This window comes from Pseudopipra pipra, chromosome 2, assembly GCF_036250125.1.
Source record: "Pseudopipra pipra isolate bDixPip1 chromosome 2, bDixPip1.hap1, whole genome shotgun sequence".
Lineage (NCBI taxonomy): Eukaryota > Metazoa > Chordata > Aves > Passeriformes > Pipridae > Pseudopipra > Pseudopipra pipra.
Window position 1 is genome coordinate 108,923,393 of NC_087550.1, and position 13,283 is coordinate 108,936,675.

The 13,283-nt window shown below is 35.6% G+C and overlaps 1 protein-coding gene across 16 annotated transcripts in view; it reads right to left on the reverse strand.

Moving 5' to 3' along the window:
• Positions 1-13,283, reverse strand: part of DMD (dystrophin) — a 1,059,271-nt gene that overhangs the window by 518,229 nt on the left and 527,759 nt on the right. Inside the window, exon 1 of one of the 16 annotated variants that reach the window (XM_064646828.1) lies at positions 3,471-3,587. The exons of the other annotated variants lie outside the window; for them this stretch is intronic. The gene's annotated coding sequence lies outside the window, so the exon portion shown is untranslated. Of the gene's footprint in view, positions 1-3,470; positions 3,588-13,283 lie in introns of those variants that run through there. 16 annotated transcript variants of the gene reach the window in all.

Sequence of the window (13,283 nt, forward strand, 5' to 3'; positions counted from 1 at the left end):
TCAGCCTTGGTCAGTGGCAGGTCTGTCTTGGAGTTGCCTGTCTTTGGCTCTGTTGGACATGGGCAGTTTCTGGCAACTTCTCAGAGAAGACACTCCTGTAGCCCCCGTGCTACCATAACCTTGCCACACAAAGCCAATACAATATCTTTATTAAAAATTATGCTATTTAACATAAGAATGTTAGGCTAAATCCATGTCACTATCACTATGCCTAAATTCTACCTGCGTGGGAGCTGCACTGGGACTTGATGATCTCGGAGGTCCCTTCAAACCCAGCTGATTCTATGATTCTATGACTGTCTGATAGGGTGATCTGAATCCATTCCCCAAATCCCACACACCATTAAAAAGTTACCTGTGATCCACACCAGGTAATATATTTTCCACCTAACTCTTAACTCCCTGGAAGGGAGCATCCTGAGATGTAATCATTCCATGTTTGTCCAAACCTTTGAGACGACGAGAAAGCAGTGGGCTTTGGGATGCTGCTGCTGGAGAGAGGCTGAGTGCTGGACAGCTCCCCTGCTCCGCCCGCACCGGCCGAGGACGGCGTGGGGGTTTAATCTCGGACGACCTGCGAGGCCAGTCACGGTACCCAACCTTTTTGGCCATTTCACCCTTAATATGCATTCTACTCCAAATAATTCAGAGGCTTAGTTGTATTTTTTCACTTATTAAAAAAAAAAAAAAAAAAAAATCACTCGGTCTTTACCCACTTTTACAGGACAAGAAGGAAGCTCTGGATCTCCTCAGCAATTTATAGAGATAGGTAATGCGAATGAAGTGTACTATCTACAGGCAACATCAACCTTCCTTCAAGCCTATTTTTGATAAAAAATTACTATTTTCATGTGCAAGCAAGGTATGACCTCTTCTCTATGTCTGTTATTTGAGATTTTCTGAGATCATTTCAAGCAAACAAACAAAAAAAAGGCGGCTAAATAATTTCTCAAACAGCAAAGACCTTAATTCTGAGCTTGTAAAAGAGCCTAAAACTACTGACAGTTGTGACTGAAGGAAATATACATTTTAGTGCTTTTCAAACTTAAATTGATGTGTAGTCCTGAAACAGTACTATATATCAAATGGCAGGTTGGAGACAGGGACTTGATTGTAAAATCAACATCTCAGTGCCGTTCCAGTAAATGCTAACAATATTTTCAGAAAGGTGCACAAACATATATGTACATTCACAGAGAAATTATACATAGGCATTTTAAAGATGCCACTGCATCTTTAAAATATCTATTAATAATAGCATCTGATTAAAATCACCTTTACATACTCTGTAATTAAATACAATAACTATATGATTATGTATAGATATCCACATGGAAACAGATAGATAGACATACAAATGTATTTACTAATATTCCTGTTCATATAAAGATTGGCAATTATATCAGAATATTTAAAAGGAAGGATATGCTCCTTTATCAGAGGATAAGACTGCAGTATTCCATCACCATGCTCTTTAACCAGCCAGTATACAGAAAAAGGAAATAACAGTGCAAGTAGAGTACTATAGACATTCCTCTAACATCCTTTTTCTTAAGTGTAAACTCTAGCTTTCCTGATTTGTTTACTAAAATGGTATGTTTAAGATTTAAAATTACCTTAGAAACTCTTCTGGTTTGTGTCTTCACTTAAGAAAGTTATTCTTATCCTCAGGAATACTTGTTATAATCTATTTAAACATACTTCAAACTACATAATCTATGACCTAACAGTTTGTTTTCTGAACTTTTATAAGAGGACAAATATCCATCATGAAGAATGCAAAGCACTCCCTCACAAGACCAAAGCAACAGTGCATGAAATTGAACTCAAAAAGAGCCTCCATTCTGTGTGACTTCTTGGCTGACACAATTTAGATATTTATAGCTTTACGAATATGCCACTGGAGAAGAACTTGAAGCTTTTTCTAGCCAGGAAGGATTAATGAACTTGTGCACCTGGTAATTACAGCACTCCATCTTTCTCAAAGCCCTCACATTGCCTCAATGGCAGAAACTGTAATGAAAAACCATTGAAAATATCAATCTGCAATTCCACAAGTCATTTAATTATTAAAATGTATAATCTCTGTTCATACTTTCTACGAACTATGCTAACAGTGGTATGCAAAAAATCATACACAGATACTTTCTGCTTCATGTTATATACCTGGAACACCTAATTTAAAATGTAAATTCATTTGATATGAACTCAGGCTTTAACTTACTCTAGACTCCAATTAGAAAATGCATGGCAGTTATGGTTAAACACTTCCATAAGAAACTGCAGAAGGAAAATACCAGCCTGGGATAACACATGCGATTCTAAGAAAACAAAAATTCCACAATACATTTCAGAAGAAGTTTACTAGCAAATAAATGTTTAAAGATTTTGGGAAAAAAAAATCTGTACTTTTTTCTTTAAAACGGTTTTCTGAGTTATTGTAGAGTGGAAACTTTTTAAGAAGCATGTATGCTGCCACAAACATTTGTCTAATGTGCACACCACTAGAAGTCTACAGGAGCGGGGGTGCTGTTTGTTTGTTAAAACAGTACCTGAATCAACTTGAAAAACACTGTGCACTTCATACTCTGAGATTAAAAAATTCTGAAAAAAACTTGGAAAATAATGTAAAACATAAACCCCACTTCATCATCAAAGTAGTAAAAACCCAACTAGTCTATGAACATCAATATTCGAATTTTCTCATGATATTCTGACATTTGTAACCTGAAGCAGACAGACACATAAAGGGATGAAGCAGACCATTCAGAACTAAAACAGCATTACTAATACAGGTTATTTTATGCAAAAAGCCTCAACTGCTTTACAAGTGAAAATAAATTTTAAAATACGTTTTATTTAAGTCCTTAGCTATTACAGCATTTCAATGAAAGTCAATTATAACCTAAATGCACAGACATCTATATGGCTCTAAAAGTAGTCTTACAACAGATATTTAAGCACAGTATGAGATTTGAGCATTAAAAATGGCCTTTTATTGTTAAAACATACAGTTTCTTGGTGGATTATAGAAAAAGAAAAGGCTCCAATAGCGATAAGTGTGCATGAAATGCTCTCTCAAGAGTATTCAGGCAAACTGTCTGCAATAAGGGGACTTCAAAAAGCAGCAAGACAAGAGATGTTCAAAGCACCTTGCAGCTTTGGGCTGCTGGCCTCTACTGCTGTTTTTAATACAGTTAGGTTTAACTTGGGAGCGGATAAATAATTGACAGAGGTATTTTCAGAAAGCTTTGATCACCGCACCGTTTGTCACAAGCTCTAAAGTAGACATTGCGATAACACTTAATCTGAGGCTCCTTATGTCAAGTACAAAAGCATCCCCTCCCACCTACTGCTCACAGACTCCTGCATCAGAACAGGAGACTTAAGATGCAGCCTGCACAGCACTAACACGCCACGCTCTCCAACAGCAGATTCCTTCTCCAGCACGCCTATTTTCGCTTCCTTACCTTTAAAAGGCCGTCCAGAACCTGCTAAGTTCCCCTAGACGGTTTTAGTTCAGAGTATCCAGCAGTGCATCCGCACAAAGCTTTGCCATTGCGAGTGTGAAGAGAAAGAGCTGCTGGGATGCTGAATGGCACATCAGCCAACTTTGTGTGTATCCGCGGCTCCCTGAAAAAGCTGGACTGAAATTCCCCTCGCCTGCGGATTGGATTCAACAACACACAGTAACTGTGAGAGAGAGACTAAGGATTTAGAAGGAAAAGTGAGGGGGGAGAAGAAGGGAAGAGCAAGGAAAAATCCTGTCCGTACTGGCTGTGAAACACAAGCTGCTCTTCTGAGTCCAACAAATACTTGCAAAACTACTCTTCCGTAATGTTTTGATTCCACTGTGTTCCATAGGAGGCCATCAGTCTAACAGCTGAGGTTTCAATATAGAATGTGTTAACTGTATGTCTCACCAATATATTAGGGAATAACATGAGCATTTTAGCCTTCATGTTACAATTATATAAAGACAGTGCAATACATGAATAAAACTAATTTTAGATCTAGTTAGACTACAATTTTACTAATTTTCTGAAGAATATTTTTGTACTAATTTGGATTCAACTAACTGTAAAAAAAAGTTTTCTTTCTTCCTTGTTACATACAGATCTTGAAGTTCCCATATAATTGCTTCACCTGCATTACTTATCGAGTCCTTGTAGAAAATCTAACTATAACACCAATTCCTGGCTTTACGCATTATGTGCTACAGTCAGTCTACAGTGAATCAGAGAGTTTGTGGAGACACTACTGGGCACATTACACCTTCTAAAATATTCTTCATCAGAACACTGCTTACTTCATCAGAACACTATTCTGACGAATCTGTCTAAAATGAAACATTTTTATCTGTTATAGCTAGTGATGTACACATGATATGCAATCAAAACTAAACTTCGTGTATCTAGTATGTTCACCCTCTTCCTGCAAATTTGGCCTTTGTCATTTTAAGAATTAAGTTGAAGAATACATGCTTTATCATGCAGTCTTTCTGAGATCATAGTTGTGTACAAATTTATTTCCGTTTGCTGACAATGAAAATACCATTTTCTAGTGGCTCTACTGTTTTGGCACTGGTACAGAAATTTGAGGTTAGAAGCAGAAGTAAAAGTGCCAGGAAGATAAGAGGCCAGATGTACCACAGAGGTGATGACCTCATTTGGCAAAAAAAAAAATACTTTGGGTATATAGTTTAAATAGCACAGTTTATTTCAAGCAGTACCTATTTTTAGTGAGGTTGGGTGAGGAGGAACGCCTCTATCACCTCCAAGGTGGTTCCATTAAAAGTAAGACATAATAAAGGTCAAGCAGGAAAAAGGACCACCAAAGTAAAAGGCATGGCAATTTTCTCAACTATATCTATTCAGTGTAGTTTTTCTTCACAAACATTGTATCTGTCTAAACGTTAAGGAGTTCACATTCCAAATTGCATTACCAATTACGAGGCATTAAATTGGCCTGTATAGGTTTTTTGGCTCCTATTGACCTCATCAAACAGCTGTGATTTCTAAGCAATCAGTGTCTAATGAGTTTAGAAACAACAAACAGAAGTTAAAATGCCAGATGTATTTCATTTATCTTTAAAGAAAAAACAAACTCTCTTAAGATGTACATCTTGAAAACTCTAATATGTACAAAATGTTCATTGGTTTTGCATTTTTTGCTAATGCGTGGAGGAATCATCCTCTAGTGACTGAAAAGGAAAAACAATACTTGTGCTGTGCCTCTGTCTTTTTAATATAGTTAGTGCCTTATCAGCACTCAAACACACTCCTGTTAGCAGCTCTGGAAAACTAGCTAGAATGCTCAAATACCTTAGCTCTCTTTCAATCTTGCCTGATTTTATTGTCTTATAATGCAAACATCTGTAATGTACCAAAAATTATATTGCAAATTCTAAAACCAGGTAAAATCTGTGCACCTAATAAAAGGAACATCTCAGAGAAATAGCTGGAATGCACAATGTAGCTATTAATTGCAGGGGGAAAATGCTATACACCCATCACTAGTAAATATCTTTAACGCTTACAGTATTGCAAGATTATTTTTCCTTAAGGCAGAAGATTTTTGTCAGTACTTGTTAAGGTTAGTTAAGATTACCAAAATAGTAAATAAGTTACTAAACATTTAATTACGTTAACTTAAGGTTAGAATACAGGCTCATTGAAAGGGTTGTGAACAGAAGATAATTCTCAGCTGCAAGTTCAGGAATTAAAGTGTTTAGCATTTAAGGGCAGTCAGTCCATCATCATTTCTGTGCACAAAACTCACTGAATGCAAAAGAGCCCAACACTTTAAACGGTTTGTTTGTTTATGTTTAATGACTGTTTAAGTAAGCAGGAATCCAGAATTCATTATGTAGCTGTTATAGGAGGACAATACTATTTCAGGAATGGTACTGCACACGCATGTCATGTGCACCTAGCAGCCCCTTTTGTGTTCTACGTAGAAATATTGCATTCACATAATAAATATGCATTCATAGTTCCTTTTGACTGGAGTGAGTATACAAGCATCGAATTTTAAGAAATTTCATTGCAAAAAGATTCAGTTACTAATCCCATATACTAAAGTAGTTTTATTTTCATCCCTGACATCTTGCAGCCTTTTAGCAGAGCTAACACATCCCCATCTCCCCAGCCACAGTTCTTTCAGAAAGCCAGAGACATAGACCCTGGGGGGGGGGGGGGGGGGGGGGGGGCGGGGAGGCACTAAAATGACCCTGTTGATTGCAGCTATGGGCGAGTTACACAGAGATAAAATGGTTTCTAAGTTATCTAAGATTGAGTGTGTGGAGAACAAATACTTTGACTTAGCAAATGAATAGGAATTCAACAGAGACGTGGATGTCTCCTAAAACAGTTAGGCAGATGCATATTTAAACAGATGTAGATAATCCACAGCAGATTTCTAGATAATGTAGAAAACATCTCATCTGAATGTGGAAAAAAGACCATCGGTGCAGAGGGTTCATTTTAGAGAGTTTTGTGGCCCTGTAAGAGTTTCCTCTTTGCTCTTGGATCATCATTTAGAATAGTTCTGTAAGGAATGTACAGGTGATCTTGCCCTGATTACTGATACTTAAGTTTGTGACCATACTGGAGATTACGTTTTTCACATTCAACACAAGTCTGTAGTGTGATGGGTAGCCAAGGGCAGGAGAAGTCAAGGATAAAGAGTGGCTTAAGTTAAAAGCAGTGAATGTTACTAAATGAGTTTGCCAGATCTATAAGCTTTGAAATTTTTGATTCACTGTCCTGCTGAGCCTGAGAGCTTTTGGTCAGACAAGTATCATAATAGGAATGCAGAAGAAAAAATAATTTCAGCAGCATTAAAAGGACTGTATCTCAAAGAAAGCGCTCATTTTTTTGCAAAAACAGCACAGAACTATAAGGCAGACACTTTATAGGTATTACATTTGTCTAAGTTATGTGCAGGAGGTATTAAGAATTCACAGGTAAAGGAGACATAGATGATCTACAAAAGGCTCCTTTCTATTACCAGTTCTCTATTCTTCCTGCTAAAAATACTACCATTTTAGCTTTAAGGCACTCTTGTCATTACTTAACTCGGCCAAAGATTCTTGAAAACAGAAATTGTACAAAAGATGCAGTCACACCTGAAGCTGGTATAGTTTATAGGCTCCTGTGGCACCTAGGATGGAAGGAATTTTAATGTTACCATTGAGAATTCGACAACTCTCACGGCTCATGGTATTCTTTATCCTTTATCCTTTTAGAACTTAAATCCATGTTTCCTACTTTCCATGACTGTGACAGAATTCAGGAGTTAGCATTGTTAGGGGAAAAGGCCCTGCTGCTGCAGTACAAAATCAAGTCCTGCAAGTATTACAAGGACACAAGCAGGAATAAAAAAATTATATTAAGAGCAAAAGAATAGAAAGGATAACCTTCAGTTAGCCCTGAAAAAGTGAACACCCCCACACAGCACTGGTCCTTGTTCAGCATTGTATAATACACACATCTGCAGGAGGTAGTGATTCTCCCTCCCTCCCATGTGTGCCAAGCAAACTAAGGAAGCAAGATCCTTTTTATTTGCTTTTTTTACAGACTGGTTACCTACTGTGAAGTAGATATTTCCAGTTTCCAGCTATTAGGCAAGAAAAGGTCTAGTTATAATCCATCATAGGCTTTGCTGACAGTGCAAGTTTTTCTGAACCTTGAGCAGGAGGTGCTGTAGAGGAACAGGATTTATAATGAAGTCCTGATTTACTTACCCCCACTCCTGTTTTCATCTTGTTCATTCCAAGTCACTTTTGTGTGGAAGAAAGTCAACAGGCTCAACCACAGGCTTTATACACCACCCTTTAAAGCTACACCCATATCTACCAGATGTATCAGATCATCCAGATGACCTTAGAGACCTACTAGATAACATAAAAAAAAAGTGCTTACATTACATGGAATTTTGCTTTGTACCATTGGACAAGAACCATTCCATGGTTTCACTACGCTGTATGTCCCTAGGTTTGAAATAATTGTATAATAGGTGAGATATTCTGCAGGTGTTCAAGAAGTTGAAATAAAGCAAAAAACTCAAAAACACTCATGGGAGAACTGTCTTGTTAAGTCACTCACGGAAAAGTACAATTTGTTTTGTGATTTCGCCTTTCAGTTTTCTTTCTAAATAGCAAAGGTTTCAAGCAAGCTGAGTTTCCTTACTGTCAGGGAAAATGGCTTATATTACAGATGCATAATTTTCTTACAAGTTATATTAAAAAGAGTATATTAAAGTATATTAGCATAACCTACTCATAATATAAGTTATTAGCAAAGTTCTAAAGGGACAGATATGTAAGAAATTCCTTAACACTGACAACATCAAAGTTGAACACAGAAAGGAGTGGAAACTGCTCTTTCACCTATAACAAAAATTACTGCCTGTAACTGCAACGGCACCCGCTGTGCTATCAGCACTGCAGATCTTTCTGCCAATATACTGCCTGTTCCTTCTGATGTGGCTGCCATCCCCTCTCTTCAGCCCTTGGCATGTGCACAGATTACTTCTAGATGTAATAGTGAGTTTATTTATCTCAAAATTTTGCTTTGACATCTGAAAAATAATACAGCAATATCGTACAACATTTTGTCTTTCCAGGCAAATTCTTAAGTTTGCCTGAAGCCTGGGTATGGGGTCCTACGGATTGCAAAGGGCACAGGAATGCCCTGGTTGTGGTCTCTCTGTTTGTATCACCAGTACTGGTCACCTGCCTTATTGCCTGATGAAGTGACTGTTCACCTGACAGTTATTAGGGAGGAGAAGTTAACACAGAATTCTCATCCTGTAGTTCACGTCATCACATCTCAGTCAGTTGTACTGGGCTTGTCCACACAAGGACATCAAATATGAGATCTTATAGATGAATAAATTTTTAGCAAAAGATTTATTAAAAGATGGTAATTTGCCATGACAATAATTGCTTTATCCTTATCACCCAACAAACATAAAAAAGCTTCATTCTTATCTTCAAATTATAATTTTCATTATTACAGTTGAGAAAAAAATGTGAATAATTGTTTTGTGCTAAGTATTTTTAGACCAATTGTCATATGTATTGAAGAAAATTATGAAGTGCATTCTAGGAAGGTTGTCAGCTACATTAAACACCCTAAATAGTTCCAGTAGCTCTACTATATAAATCAGCTTACTGCTGAAAAGCACATTTTAAAACTAATATTTGATTTTGCTCTTTCTGCACATCTTGTGGTTCTATTCAAGATGAAATTTAGCATGAGAAATTGTCCTGTGATGAAAAAGAGCATCACTCAAAGTGTGCACACCAGTTAGAAAGATGAAATTATTCTACTTCAAAGAAATGCATGTTCTATTTAGACTTGTATTTTATCACACTGGGTTTGGATCTTAAATATTCATTTTGATTATGTATTATTTCACTGATTTATTCTCTCATTAATTCATTCCTATAGTAATGTGATCAACTTCAATGGATATATTTAAACTGCTACATATATCTTATCTTTTTATGCTACACCAAATTCTTCCATCAAAATAGTTAATTAAGGAAGAAAATCAAATTTTTCTTAATCTCACAGTAATGCATAATTTTTTCCTTGAAAAAAATACAACTTAATTATGAAAATGAATCCATAAATTATATGAAGACATGTGGGTAATATTAGAAATGAGTATAGTAAATGAAAAGTCGACACAGTATTCATGTTTGATTTAATACATCAAAAGTGAAGCAAGAGTGTGTCTAGAGAGCTCACTGGTCATATCATTTGACAGATATATAACGAGTGTTGGTAAGAAGATAAAATGAGATATATCTGTTTTTCTACTAAAGGTTTTTTGAAGTCTGTTTATTGTTTGTATTCATTTTGATGTCTCAGTTACAAAAGCAGTGTAGTACAAAAGGACTTGAGACCTCCATATTTTCTCTCCTCAACAAGATTGTTTTTTTCTGAGACTTAAGGCAGAATCAGTTAGTCTATTCCTGATTTTCAAAGAATCTAAAGGAGTCAAGTTCTCTTATCTCAGTGAAATTGATGATCCTTTGGCCCCTTGTTTCTCAGATGACTTTGAAAATCCTATGTCCTTTCCTGGATTATCCATCTTTTGAAGAGAACATAAAATTTACTTATCTGAGTATCCAACATGAAAAATGTGCACACATTGCTTCAAGATGATAGTAATGTGAATGTGATCATAGGGAATCATGAGCTAAGATTCAGGAATAAGGCAATGATAATTTAACTGCCTCCTAGCAGAAAGTAAGATTGCTTTAAAAAGTTGCTTTTTTATTAGCAAAAAGGGAGGACAGTACAAGGCTTAAAGTAAATACAATGCCATTCAAATTAATTACAGATAGTTAAGCCACTGAAGGCAATTTTTTTTCCTCTTTTCTTCCTTCTGGTTCTTTTCTGACTCAGTCACCAACAACAGCAACAAGACAGTAAAAGCAGCTACAGGAACTTCACATTTTCAGGCACAGAAAGTACTATCTTGTTCTATTTGTGTCACAGCTGTGGCCAGTGTGACAAGCTGGAATATTACAAGGATGCGTCACTACTGAAAAGTGGTATTTCATATCACAAATCAAAAAATTGTTAAACAAAAGACAGCCCATACTTAGTAACTCCCACTTCTGTTCTCAGTTTAATTAAATTACATATTGACGACAGAGAATTCCAGGCATGGCTAGTGCAAACTATTTTTTAATACTTGAAAAGATCATTGACAATAGTTAAATCTATCAGTTAAAAAAACCCAAGGTTTCTGCTAAAGTGTTTACAGTTATTGTATATAGATTTCTTAGAGAGTAATGATAACATTTATCAGTTTCTGTATATGGAATCTTTGCTGCCTCCTTCTAATGAAATAAACATCAGCTACATTTTAATTTTTCCCCAAAAACCGAAATAAAATAAACAGGATATTCTAGCAATTTATTAACAAAGTCAACTAATTGCTTTGTTATTGTATGTTCTTTATTAGTTATCAAAGCTTGGAATTGGGCTTGAGAAGGTATATGTATAATAAAATTATTGTGTATTGTGTTAATATTATGAAGGTGAATAAAAAGAGATAGCATCTCAATTGAATAAATTAATTGTTGCAGGCTTGAACAGAAGTCATAATAGGGAGAGAACACTGCCACAGTTTGGCTAGATAATACAGTTGCAGATAATAGACAGTTTATCCATCTCAGAAAAGCTGCAGAAGAGTCATTGAGCACCTTCAAGGTCAAACATAAACTTGACATCGTATTGCTTATACTGCAATGTCAGAAAATGATACATCGCAGTTATAAATTTATTAGTGTGAATAAAACCTTATATGCTATTTGCATTTTGAAAGCAATATGGAAGCATTAACTCCTAAATCCTCAAAATACCCCAGAAAGATTTTTAGAAATCGTACAGTAGAACTGATCATGGAATTAAAATAAGAGGAGAAAATTAAATTCACAGTTATAGAAAAAGCCAATACAGAAACAAAATTAGATTAAATATTTTCCATATTTCTTACATATATGCAGTCCATAACAACACATTGAAAATTTTCAATTATATCAGAACAGCAAAAGAAGAAACTGGATGGCTAGATAAATTCCAGACACCTTGAGATCTGCTGTTACTGAAAACAACTTCACAACTTTTACACGAAGAAGTAAAGACATCAGTGAGGACCATAAAATTATATTTAGAATTGACTTATTATTCAGCTGAAGATCTCTGTTCTTTTACACTGAAACATTGCTGTTTCCAGACTTACTTTAACTTTTCCATTGCCCTAGACCTTATATAATCAGAAGTCAGTAGTCATCTATGAACCGTTTTGCACTATACAATGCAGAAAGTTTTTAACAAAGTAAAAAAAATGGTGGAAAAGGCAAAACTGGATTCATTTGGGAAAACTCAAAACCTTTCACACCTTCTCTGATGGCACAGAAAAGCTGATGCAGACATCCCTTTCATGCAATGTAATCACAACTTATTAACTCTGACCCAGTTACATCAGAACTAGCTCCGTAATATTAAAACTACCAAGGCAAAAACTACCACCAAGCAGTCATTTGGATCACATTTCTTCTACTCACTACTTACTTGTTATAATTGCAACAGACTTTAAACCTTGTTAAATTAATATTTTAAAAATTTTTCAGCTATTTTTATGATGACTGCACTACACAGTAATTAGCACTTTAATACCTTTTTTGAAGGAAAATTGTGAGTAATCTAAAGTCCATGTCAAGTATGTACCATGTACAGCCATGCTTCTTTTGTGTGAATATCAAAGTGCCATTGTCTTGAGCATAAAGTGTAAGCATAAAGCTCTCTGACCTTAGTCCATCTAGTTAGCTGATCTTTTTGACATTTGAAATGTATAGAAGGTTTCAAGCAGCAAATATTATGAATCTCCAATCTGGAGGGAAGTAGCTGTTTGAATTTAATTAAGTGTTAAAAAATCTATGTCTTAAATTGATTATTTTCTCTCTTTTCTTCTTTTTTTTTTCCTCATCAGGGCACTTCACATTAGATAAATATAAACAGGTTTATAAAATTAGAGTGTTTCTTCCAGAATAACAAAAACAAAAGATAAAGTCTGTTTCTGTCCTCAAGTTTGTTTTGAATGAAACACTCACTGGGACTGACGCAGACCTGGTTAGTGGGAGGTCTTTTCTTCTCAAAACGAAGTATTATAAAAAGGATAAAATATAAGAAATCAAACAGGTTTCAGTGTCAGTTGCTGCTGCAGACTAGAAAAACAAATACTTTAAAAGACCATTTAGTATTAGAATTTGAAAAATGAAAAAAGGAAAATTTAAAATACTTGCATTCTGCCTTGTTTTTTCACACTCCTTTCCTGAGCATGTTAGTGTCTTTATAGCATAGTCAAATACTGTGCTTTGATCACCTATTCCACCTGCAGAAAATTTATGAATCACTCATTTAAAATGGATAGCTTCCATCAACCAGAAATAATAAAATTTGTTTGCTGACTTACTACATAGACTCTGTGAGGAAAAAAAGAAAATCCAGCTTCAGCCATTCAAGCTGAAGCTATGGCTTCAACAGGCATACATCTATATGAATTAGGGCTACCTGAAAAGCCAAAGTTCAATTAACTGCACTTAATAATTAGATTGTGTGTAATTCTTCATTTCACAAAATATTTGGCATTCAGTGTCACAGGAGCAGTATGTAGGAAAACTGTGGAAGGATCTTTCTGACCTTCAGATGGGAAAACAGCAATTTCCAGCTGACAGGGTTAATTTAAGAAAGAAG